Raw genomic sequence first — 12805 nt, forward strand, 5'->3', positions numbered from 1 at the left:
GGGCTGGAGCGCATCCGGAGCCGCCGGTGGCGGTGCCTCGCTGCCGGCTCTAAGGAATTCACCGGGGATCTCCGCTGCCGTGGAAATGTCTGTGCATCCTCCTCCGCCTCCCAGCCCGGTGCCTCACCAGGTACAGCGGCCGCGGGCAGCAGCCCGCTGCTCCGCGGGCAGGAGTCAGCTTCTGGTTATGTTTGTTTCCTCAGAAACTTTTCGTCCTTGCGCGATTTGGGTCCCCGCAGGGGTCAGTCATCCATCCAAACCTAAAGGACACGTTAAATTTAACAGGACCGTGAACATCACAGGAACAGGAGGTGCAAATGCTGTGTCTAGTCACAGGCGACATGCGGCTGCTCGCACGTACAGGTAGTTAACACTGTGCACGGCACTGCATGCACCATCCTTCCTGTCACTCTCCCTGCAGTGGAAGTTCAAAGGTGTAGGAGAGTCAACAAGTGATGGAGAGGTGTTCAGAGTCGTGAGGATTTCACTGTAAAGCCAGTACCAGTTTAGAGTTGTGTGACAAATAATAACAGTACATAAAAACAAAATACCTGGCAATACTCCATCCTGAAAGCTCGATAGGGAAAAAAAGAAAAGTAAACCAACACTGCTTCAGAGGACTGCCCTAATGAGTATAGGAGGAATCAGTTTACCTTTAAGGAAATGGTTATTTACACTATATCTAGAGCTACAAAAACTAGGCCTTTTAAAGATGTTATTGGTGAGGTGGAGCCTGGACTCTCTGCCTGTTTTTTAAAGAAATGAAGTCATGGCCTCTAGGCAACAGGTTTGTGCCAGCTTACATGGTATCCTATCTCCTGATTGAAAAGGGCTTCCCATGGAAAAGGAGGCTAAATTCCAGGTATGTGGCAGTAAGCCCTCAACTGACTCTTTTCACAGTTTTGCCTGTAAGATGTCATGATTAACTTCATTTGCACCATTCTTTTCAAATTCCGATAAAGGCATACAAGCCAGGAATACACAGGTCCTGTCTCAAAGACATGAGCTGTGATTCATATCAGCAATAATCCTCTCCCCTTCTGGACTCCCAAGTAAAGCACCTGCAGGTCCGGCGAACTGGAACTTGGAAATGCCACAACTGCAAAACCGAAAGGTACACACGTGTATTCAGAACATGAAACTGCAGCTTTAACCTGTGTGTGTTTGCTGTAGTGGTTTCTGCAGGCTGAATTTTTGTCACCTGTGTTCAATACTGAATTCTACCCAAGCACACTTGCTGACTGACAGCAGAGCAATGTCATAGTTTACCCCACAATATTAGTAACAAACATGAGAAAGCACATTCTCATTGTTCTAAGGTTCTTATTTTATGAAAAAACAATCACGGGAAGCTGTTAAAAATAAACTGATAGCAAAGTGTCTTTAACCTTTTCATCTCTGTCCCCACTGTACCTCCCAACCTGCAGTGTCAGAACTGCTGGTAAGTTCAGCAGCTTTATAGCCAGCTTGCATGTTCACTTTGGTATCTCTTGCAGTCAGGCATCCAATTAATCAAAAACCTGAGCAGTTTATCCATCTCAGGCTCAGCCCTTAAAACATTCAGTTCATATTGGAAGACTGCTGTGATTGAAGCCTGCCTAGCACACACATACAGACTCATGGAGACTGGGCCTGGTTTGCACAGCCATTTACACAAATGGCTGCAATTGAAACTGGTGACAATTCCTGAATGGGTAATCATATTTGGAGGTTAGCAATGCATGTCTCATTGACCTCTGCCTAATATTTCTAGAAATAGTCTTGGAGGCATTTTGGACTACCTCCACGTGAAGATTCCCACCCTCAATGTATTTTTTAACTTTGGAGGTTCTTAAGAGCCCTTCGATGTGAGAAGTTTAGCAAGCAGATAGGTGGAATAGAAGTACAAGTGTTTCTCAATTCAGCATCTGAAATCTGCTCCAGAAAGGTGGAAATGTAAAGGTCACATTGGAAAAAAATAATTATTTTAGTGCTTGGAGAAAATACGTAGATAATTTTTTATAGCATTTATGTTTCTAGCATCCCTGTTCCTTCAGAAAGATGGAATGAAGGATGAACCAGTACATAATGCGTTACATTAATACTAAAAATTAAACCCACCAACAAAAAACCCAGTGATGAAAAAGTTATGTAATAACTTAAAAACCCTATTAACTACCAGTGTTTATAAAATAATAAAAAGTTATATGTCTTTTAACAGTTTAGGAATTAATTATAATTCTGGGCTATGGCTGGGCAAGAGAAAGCAAAATAATTCAGTTTTCCAGCTTTCTGTCATTTGAACTTTTATAATGCATTAGAGAGGTAAAAACCCACTGTGGTCTAGTACTGAATGTGAACTTTTGAGCAAATGGTTCCTTTTTTATTACTTATTACAGTGAAAGAGAAGGTAGAGGTAATTCTTGTCTAATAAACCCCACTTCTGTGAATGACTCTCCCAAAATGTTACATGACTTATATGACAGAGCTATCCTCTTCACTCTGCACTTTTTACCATTTGCATTACTGGGGTTTATCCCATCTCCTCTGACCACTCCATGACAGGCTAAGGACTAAGGCATTTTTTCTCCTAGGACTATTCATAGTTTCTATACTTTCTGGATATTGAGACGTGAATACCCACAGTGATGGTAAACACACTAAGGGGCAAGAAGCCTTTCTCTAGCTTCTGTGTAACCCTCACACACCTCTCTGATCCTTCACAGTGATGTTAAATACAATGAACAATAGTAGAAATAAAAACAATAGTTTTGTGAAGGTGTTTAGTGTGTTACCAAATTCATTGACACCACTGGGTGACATAGCAATGTTGGTGACAAAAGCCACCTGCTGTGGTCCCAAGAAAAGGACAACTTGGCCCCCACCCACAGTTCAAATATCAGAGATGCTGATTAAAGGTATTCAAGGAGAGAAGAAAAACAGGATATGTAGCTTATATATGAAGGCCACAACTTGAGGATGTCTTAAAGCAGAGAGACTAAAGCTAACACTGGCATTAAGAGAGAAGTTAAAGGTTAGCTAGAAAACCTTTTTTCCCCCATCTTATGAGACACTATCAATGTTCTCTGGTTTAGATCATGGTATTTAGAAGTTACTGTAATTTCTTGCAAATTTACACATCCCTTTCAGCCAAAGCAGCTTGGAGTAAGGCAGTTCTATGACTAACCAGGAGTATTTTATATGGTAAGAGGCAGGACTTCACGACAGGGCCCTGACTTTACAACACCTCATGACTGCTGGGTGAGGGCAGCTGCCAAGCTCCAGCTCTCTCACCCTGATGTGTGGCTGTCCAGCCACAGAGGATGTCAGAAGCATTTGAGGCCCCATGCCCTGCCTGAGCTTGTGCCTGCAGAGCATCCGGAGTCCTCTTGCTGACATCCTTTTCCTGATGTCCTCACTTGTGCCAAGAGGGAGAACTCGGCTGAAATACTAACACAGGGAAAAGGCTGCTTGGAGGATCAGAGAATACAGCCCTGAGGGCTTTGAGAAATAAGTCTTTATAAAACCTAAGACCAGAAGAAATTCTTGCACTTCCTTTATGTTTCAACCAGTTATTTCTTTAAATGAACAAACATGCCACTGCTGAGTCTCCTCACGGGTTGATTTTTTTTTGCTTAGAGGGTTTTTTTTCCTCCAACTGAGACACAGGTTTCTTGAGTCAAGAACCCCTTAAGAGCTAATGCAGAACTGACAAATGTGACCACCACAGAGGCAGGGTAATTATACAAAGTAAAATGGGGAAAGCTCAATTAAATATATTTCCTATAAATTGCTTGGAAAATTAAACCTGATGAATTTGTGCACTGGAAAACTACACAGAATAACATATCACATAAGCTGCAAACTCTCTCAGAGCATTTGTCTGAAGACAGAGCATCCTACAGCATTCCCATTTTCCCCATGCAGGGAAATGTGATACACCACCGTGCTCAGCTACCTTGGCCTCTGGAAATTGGGCAGCTGAGGAACAAGGGAGTGGTGGAACTTGCTCCTGCAACAACCCCACCCACTATATCCAAGGGCAGCTTTGGATGAGCAAGGCCAAAGCTTTAGTCCAAACTTATTTTAAGATTAGCCTTTACAGAGTGAAAAAGCTGATGTATCCCAGCATGCTTAAGCACTTTCCCTCACATCCCAACAGGCTGGTAGTAACAAGGCTGGAATTAAAATCCGTATTCCCCCAAAATCCTGGTGTACTTCTCCAGGCAGAAAGCCATCCACTCTGGTGGGTGACTGCTCCCAGCAGACAGTATGTTAGCGATAACAATCAGCAAAAAGAAAAGATCGAGTGTAAGTGTTCGCTCCCTGTTTGCTCTGAGACATTTCAACAGTGCAAAACAATCCTTGATCTGACTCACCTAGCCAGTCAAGACTACCTCTTGGCTAAGGATTCATATGGAAATATGAAGATAGTGTTTCTGAAACCCACACCACTTTTTCCCCCCATAGATCACAGCCTGTAGGGCATATTGCAGGACTGCTTGAAGTTTCTGGCTGCAATAATTGCTGGTCCCATCTCCTTCTCTCTTTTCACTGTGGGAGTCTCCAGCAGATGGACACAATGCAGAGCAGCCCTGCTGCTGGGACTGGACCAGCTTGATGAACTAGTCCCTTTCCTCAGCTCTAATTTTCAGGATGTAAAAAGTAGCATAAACTATTCCCCTAAACTACTGTAACAATAACCAGTGTTTCTAAATCCTTTCAGGGGAAGTTCACCAACCTAAACCTATTCTTTCAGGATACACTGTGAATGGCTAAAAGGATAGTCAACTGACGTATCCTTCAGCCTTATAACCAAAACAAACAACAGGGGCACAAGAGTGTTATTACAGTTTTAATAACAAAAGTTCTTTAAAGAGGAATATATAAAAATAGTATGTTTTAAATGAATAAAATTAAGTAAGATTCCCTTCTGCAGATTTAATTACTTTGCGAATTTTGGAACGGCACAGCCTACTTATTCCTCAATAGACTGTTTAAAAACATAGCATGAAAAAACTAGCAGGCAGATGTTTGACATTTACATTCTCAAGCAGTTCTGTGATCACTAAGGTAGAGCCTCAGAAACAGGTTGTATAATCCATGTGCAAGCGTGTCTGTGTAGAGACGGAGCGGGTAAAAGAACAATAAGCAAAACCACCCACTGCAATACTTTCACTTGTTTTAAAACTTTGCATTGTTGCCCAGCAGCTTTTGTTGCCTGGCAATGCAAAAAAACACAGGTGTGCAAAAAGAAGTCAGTGTTTAATGCCCAGCTTGTGATTTGGTACTGACATGTTTCATTCTTATTGACCACCCAGCCTCTCGCACCTAATTGATTGTTAGCTTAAATGTGATTATTTTCCCTCCTGAAGGCAAGTAGCAAGCCAGCTGTGTGTTTCCCCATGTCTCATTTGCTAGGGAGAGTGCATTCTGAAACCTCTCACAAACAAAATAAAGGCTCATGTTAACAGTGACTTCATGTTCAGTTGTTCAAAGGGCTGCAATAGCACCAGAGGATACAGCGGCAGCTAAAGGAAGGTGCAAATATCCAGCTGAAGCATCACTTATTATCTTTTGGTATCAAACTAGAGATGGAAAACACCTGATATCCATTCTCTGAGGCTGACAAGTATTTTTCTAAGCAGTATATTTTTCAGTACTGTCTTGGTTTAGCTCTAAGTATCCTCAGTTATGGAGAATTCAACAGTTTCTGTTGGGAGCTTGGGCTGTACCTTGCTGATTTTGCTGTTACGACATTTCTCTTGATTTTTCTAGCCCACATTTTTATTTTCTTAACTTCATGCCACAGCTAATTATAGCTTACAGGGTGCAAGTAGAAAAGGGGATAGGGAAGAAGGAAACCAAGCAGCCCAGGGAGAAGATGGTAAGCAATGCTTTGAGATGCACCCACAAAGCAGCAGAGAGGGCCAGCAAGCAGCACAGAAGTGAAGAAATAGGAAGTGAGGCAGCAGTCATGAAGAAAGTATGCAAGGAAGCAGTTACCCTGCAGGGAAAGAAAAAGCAGGACAACCTTCAAGGGCAGAGATTAATGTAACTTGGGGGAGGCTGCAGTGATAGGATATGGGGAAGAGGAGAGAATTACCAGGAAAAAATGGCCAGTGGATGCAGTAGGCAAAGAATCAAGGAGGAGGCAGAAGAAAACAGTGGGGCTCAGGTAAATGAGCATGAAAAGAGTCTTTATGCTTTTGTACCTATTAAATTGTGCTTTGTGCCTCCTTAAACCAGAAGCAAAATTGCATTGGGTCAGGTCTATTCCATAAAGTTCTGTGGGCATATTTACACTGATCAGATGTGCAAAGGGATATAGTTTGCAACTGAGGCTGAAACAGAGCTGCGCTACCAAAAGCAGTGAATGTTCAGAGTTATGCAGTCAGAACCATACTTTCACCAGCACAGCTTGTGTCATTCAGACAATGATAAGATAAGCCATGCTGGCAAAAGCACAGTTTTGCTGTTGTAAATTGTACTGGGGGTAGATATACCTCTGCTGCAGCGTATAGGGGTGTAACTACACCAGGAGAGCTCTTTGCATGTCAAAACAGCCATGCTCTACTAACAGATTGTCCATAATGGAGACACGATTAAGAGAGGTAAAAAGGAATTCTTCTACTGACATGACTTCCACAACCACAGCAAAAACTGTCAGCACAAGGTTTTTCCTGGCAGAAGAAGATAGCTTTTTAGACCAGAGGGGTGTAAGATACAGACATATTTTAGATAACTTCTGAAGCTTTCATACAGGAAAGTATTTGCTTCTACAAAAAGAAAACTCAGTAATGGCAAAGTGTCTCAATATTAGGGCAATGTGGATAAGAGCATTTAAGTCCTTTTGCCTTTATTTATCATTCAACATTCACTTGTTTCTAAATAAAGAATTCCTGAGAAGAAAGTATTCTCAACAATTTTTTCTGCATTCCTGTCTTCAATTTGGATAACAGATAATATGCCCCATAATCTTCTTCCCTTCTGTGCAATACAAAGAAGGTGAAACTTCTCTTAATGAGCATATAGGGAGGAAAGATTTGGTAGATAGATAAACTTTTTTTTTTTCCCCAATTACTTTGGTGGTCAGAAGGGACTGTGCTCTAACTGAAATGAAACTTGAAAAGGAAAAAAACCCTAAACCGCTATTATCAAGATGAGCGCAAGAGTGCTGTTACCTGAAATGATTCACTGTATGGAAATCTCAACTCTTGAAACAAATGATTTCTAAGAACAGGGCACAGACATCAGCCTTTTCCTCAAAAGAACTCCAAGTAACTAGAAAGGGCAGAAGACATTTAAACTCCCAATTTTCATCTTGCAATCAGTGTTTACAGCAAGGATTAAATCTCTTGGGATTAATGTCTATGAAAATATCCTGAAGTCCTAACAGTCATGCAAAATTTTTCTTGAAATCTCTTGTGAAGAGGTAATAGACTGCTGTGGCGCTCTAAACTCAGCAGAGAAATAATCTTCTGAGCTATACATTTTGATTAAATGGCAACTTCAAATAAGATTTTCTCTAATAATTTCCTGAACAATCTTATGTACTCACTTCACCTTCTGAGCTTGTTTCGTTAGGCTGTTTTCCTCTATGTCCTTTCCCTTGCAGAAGTGGCTGAAGGTAATTCTTAGAGTGCAAATGAGCAGCCTGAATAGTTCAGCAAAATGATTTTTTAAATGGTTAAATGCAAAGAAACAACAACAACAAAAAAAAAATCCCAAGAGAATTCCTGAGGGTAGAGCCTAACGTCACTAGAATAAGAGTTACACAGCAGACAATCCAGGAGGAGGCTGAGGAGAACACTGCTAAGGTGTCCAGTGGCACAGTGGATTGGAGCACTGTATTCTTACCTCTTGAGGCTTGGATGTAAAGCCTGATTTAAAATACACATAAAAATGAATGTGGTCAATTCACCTTAGAGCCTTCAGAGCAGTGGTCCTCACGTAAAGATGAGGACCTTCTGCTGAAGGACACTAATGCCCTCCCACAATTGCTTATCCCCCTACATACACATACACACATGCTAAATAAGGCTAGAAAGCTGCATGAGAGCTCTGACTGAAAAGTAAGATTGCTTTTGTTTCCTGTTTATTTTTATCTGGTATTTATAGAGTTTTGCTATGGTTATATGCAATAAAGAACTGTGTAGTGAATATTCTCCTATGTGACTTGAGATTCAGAACTGTGGTTTCTGCTGTAAATGGGAGTGATTCACCTCAGAAGAACTGGTCTGTTGTTCTCTAGGCACAGACTTAATAAGTAAACTCCTGCCTGATGTTTTTCTGTTGATCCCTGGTCCACCAGCCAATGGACACAATTCACCACAGTCCATACAATTTTTGGGGGGTAATCTCAAAGACAGATCCACAGATGATGTTCCTGGTCTAGACTCCAGGTTACTGACACAGCAGAAGAGAGGAAATATTCCCTGTGCCAGCTTGAATGCGGTGATTCAGTAGAGCTGGTATCATTAGTCCTGTCCTATGATGAACACCACATTACCCAACCACACTGGAAAAGAATGAGCAGGCTCAGATTTCCTATCTGGAAACTGACAGCTGTTGCAAAACTTGGTACTTGGAAAATACTGCATGTAAATAGGAACTGCAGCAAAATCTTGTGGCAGTAAATTGAGGCTAAATTGGCATAAAAGTGGTGAGTTTTGGAGAGCTAGGACAACAGTGGACTGAAGAGAAAGTAAGATGGGAGTAGTGTATCATAGTTCAGTATCCAAAAGTTTGGTAGCATGGAAATTAATACAGACAGTTCCTGGCATGATTTTGGGCTAGTGCTGACTGCAGAGGACTGCTGTACAGCTGGGGTACTCGTGTGAAAATGTTAGCAGCATATGTAAGAAAAACCACTGAACTGGAATTATACAGAAATAAGATATTATTGAAACACAGCTGTACTTCAAACAAAGCGTTGAGGAATTTATAAGACAATGATTTGCCAAAGGGAACAGCATCAACTTATCTCAGCCAGAGAGCCACAACCAGTTCCTGTGGCTGCTCCCCACCACCGAGCACAAACCCCACTTCCCTCCAGCAATGAAATGGGGACCAAAAGCTTTAATTGCGTGGTGTGCTCCACATCAGTTCCTCTCCATTGATGTCCTTTCTTCATATGAACTAAAAACACATGTCAAGTGTCTTGCAACTTTTTCATCCTCTTTACCCTTGCTATCACTCTTATCATATGAAAGTTGATCACAAGTGAATTGTAATTATTCAGCTAGCAGCTAAGTGGTGAGAACATCAAAGCACAAGAATGTTTATAGGGTTAATGCATGATTATTTTAGCATCCCAAAGGCTTTGGAATGTCATACCATCCAATTATCCCAGGGCTATGTGAGAAGAGGGAACTTCATGTAATTAGGAGGGGCTAAACTAAGATTCCAGGATCAGTAAAATACATCATGTCACCGTTCACACTGCCAGCTGTTTCTCCCCAAACTTTACAGAACATAAAACTACATTTTTTAGACTTTAAAAAGTGAAACAAACATGTAAAATCAGACTGTAGGATTAGTAATTAAATTTCAGTTTTTAAAGAGAAAAATCTTTTCATTTGCCAGACATCATAAATATACATATCAGATCTGCCACTTCTGAATGAGCATGAGATCCATTAAGTCATATGCTCTATTTCTGCTAGGTACCAATACTTCACCCATATTCAATAAATTTTAAAAAAAGGGTGTTTTTTTTTTTCTAATTAGGATGCCTGTAGTCAGCTGTTTGATTCTGTATTTTCTAGGCACCTACACAGCCTGATTTCCAGAGATGTTGAGCACATTCATTGCTTCTGTGGCTGCTGAGCAACCCTGAAACTTAAGCATGTGAGTATGAATTAGATGCCAAACTAGTAATCCCATTTTAAAAATTAATAGCATGATGAATATAACCAGTTCTGCAATCTCTGACGAAAATAGGATGAAAATGAATGGAAATATTTTCCTGCATCTTGGGATTAGTTTAAAAGTGAAACTTGGTGAGAAATATTCATTTAGAAGCCTCTACAGTTTGAAAAATTTGCTGCAGCATGTTGAAGTACTTGGAAAACTAGCACTAAGAAAACAAGTTAGATTCTTCCCAATGACTTCTAAACAGTTGAGGAAAGTGCAGGAGGCCACTGTGATTAAAGGGAGATAGGAAGATTGCTGTGAACACAAAAGAAAAGGCTTTCAGGAATACAAGTAATATAATGAAGAAATAGGTTGAACTTTAAAGAAGATTGACATAAGTAAAGAGGTGTTTATGTAATGTTTAGGATAATTTGAAAAATTATTTTAGTAAGGTCTTCTTTGATTATCAAGCACCAATAATGATTTGCACACAGAATGAAAAAATAATCTTCTAAAGAGATATTCTGCTATAGCCTGTATGCATGAAAAATTAGAGGATGGAGTCAGCCATCTAAGAACAGAATACAGCTTCCTGGTACAGTGGGTAGGGGTTAGTGTGCAGATAACAGCAAAGAGAGCTGTTAATAATCCTGTGTAACAGACATCCCCTTGTAAATGTGACCTGCAAACACCTTTAAACAGTCCAGTAATAATAGATGTTTGCCAAATACTTCTGAATATCACAAGGCTCCATGAGTTATTAAATAAAGCAGTGAATAGCCATGCGCTTCGTGTCTTTGCAGGATTCTGGCAAGCTGCTCTTGGTGACGATGCTGCATGCTCTCTGCTGGCTGTGCCTCATCCTCATCCTTCCTGCAGACCTCACAGCACCCACGGTTAGAAAGATAAATGTTGAATTATTACAATGCTCTCCATTCTTTGGGGCCTACTTTTCATTTCAGCCTTTTATTTATCACTTGGCATTCACATTAACTCTCCAAAGCAAAATTCCCGATCCCATTACACGGACACACTGGTCCATTGTAGGAATATATAGAATTATAGTATCATCCACCCAGTGCTTTCTGGGGCATTCTTTGGAAAACCTGTGTCTGACCCGGACAGGACCTGGAGGTAAAATGGTGTAAGGATGAAAAGGCTCAGCTTCAGATTAATAAAATGTACAACATGTACAACTGTTGTGCATCTTACACAGACTGCTGCTTTGGTTGAAAATCATATTTTAGGGGATGAGTTGGAGAAGAGTGAAGATGCAATATAATTACTTTCCTCCCCTATCCAGAACCCTATATCTGCATGTGCATTTCAGTTGCTTTAAAAACAAAACTGAAAATATTCATTAATAAATTCAGATATCAAATTAAGGAGCAGTGTCTCTGGTATCAAAGTTGTTTACATGATCCAGTACAATGAATTACTATTATTTTTTTAATTGGGAGGATTTGAGTTCCAAGTTACTTTGTGTTTCTCATAAAAAACCCCTCAGTGTCTTGCTGGGCATATTCAACAGCAAGAAAATAAAGCAGCGTACCTGACAGATCTAAGTGCTTATAAAGCTGTTCCTCAATTATTCAACGTTTGTTACATCCTACAAGACCAGTTTCTGAGGCCTGCTCCAAGAAAAGATAAAGTTACAGAAATGCTGATATACCCAACTGTAAGGAATTCCAAAATTGTGTAATTCACCTACTATCAGTTTTCTGTACAATATTAAGAGATATACAGAAGCACTTAGTAATAAAATAGTAACACTTAAATTACTAGAAACCATCCTGATTTCAGAGAACAAAGGAAGAGATGCTGTTTGTACAACATTTAGTACCTCCTCGTAAGTATAGACTGTCTTGAGGTTTATAACTGGCTAAAAGAGAAATAGCTTTTTTTTCTTCCTTATTGCAAATATTTCTGCCGGGATCTTGACAAGATCTGAAGAAGACCACAGTAATGATATCACGCTGCACAAATATTTTCTTATCTAAGATGCTATTCTACCATAGCCAAGCTTAAGAGTAGAAGATGCTAACCTTGAATAAACTTCTGCTGCTTTGTGTGTACTAATAAGGTGCTGCAGAGCTCTCCATGCAGTGATACTCATATGTAACACTTTTGCAACAGCTCTGGCTGTCTAATTTCATGTCATGTTCTTCACCAAGAATCTTAACTCACTTTATAGTAAAACAGACAGTTTTGGGAGCACCATTGCACAGCTGAAGGAACTGGGGTGGTGAGAGGGCAGCTAACCAGCAAGATGTAGAAAGGCCAGGAAGAGGAGCCCCCTCTCCTAGCTCTGGGCCTGCTTATACCAAAAGTGTGCACTTAAGTGCATGAAACAGAGTAGGCTTCCATTAAAGAAGGAAGAGAAGTGTGAGCTGTATAACCATGTTTAAAGAAACATGTTTAGAAATTGCAGAAATCACATCACTGACTGGTACACTTCTACAGCTTCTGAATGCAAACCAGCCTGTAGCTGGACCTCTGCTCTACACACACTGATAATAAAAAAAGAATCTGCTGGTCCTTGACAACTCAGGAACAGACACAAAAATAAATATTGGGAATGATGGATTGGTGCTTCTTGGAAGGCAAGCTGTGGGTTGAATAATACAGAGGGAAAAAAAGAGAGAACACAGAGCAGGAGGTAAAAGAAGGAAAGGTTATGGGAAGGGATTTTGCCTTGTCCAGTGCTTTTTTTGTGAGGTTCACTCCTGACCTTAACTTCTAGGGTGAAAAGGCCTCGTGACACAGCAGAGCTGGTGTGCGTTTGTCACATGGAGAAATAATTTGAGGAGAGTGTACAGGTGTTTCCTGTGTTGCAGAAATCATCTCTACAGAGACTCTTGTTTGTGATTACCCAAGACTTCAAAGAAAATACCAAGATGGATGTGTAAAAGGTTTTGCCAATACCAGGATCCACCATCTATTTCCTAGTTACTAAACCAGACACAGA

At 40.5% G+C, this 12805-nt stretch overlaps 1 long non-coding RNA gene across 2 annotated transcripts; it reads left to right on the forward strand.

Moving 5' to 3' along the window:
• Positions 1-6: 6 nt before the first annotated feature.
• LOC108449789 lies at positions 7-12799 on the forward strand. Of its 2 annotated transcripts, none has more exons than XR_001866078.1 (4): positions 7-1114; positions 9750-9831; positions 10641-10733; positions 12581-12799. It is a non-coding gene; the product is annotated as an uncharacterized LOC108449789 (long non-coding RNA). The 2 variants fall into 2 exon arrangements; XR_001866079.1 differs by having other exon boundaries at positions 7-130.
• The last annotated feature ends 6 nt before the right edge of the window (positions 12800-12805 follow it).

Source organism: Corvus brachyrhynchos, unplaced genomic scaffold, assembly GCF_000691975.1.
Source record: "Corvus brachyrhynchos isolate BGI_N302 unplaced genomic scaffold, ASM69197v1 scaffold100, whole genome shotgun sequence".
Taxonomy (NCBI): Eukaryota; Metazoa; Chordata; class Aves; order Passeriformes; family Corvidae; genus Corvus; species Corvus brachyrhynchos.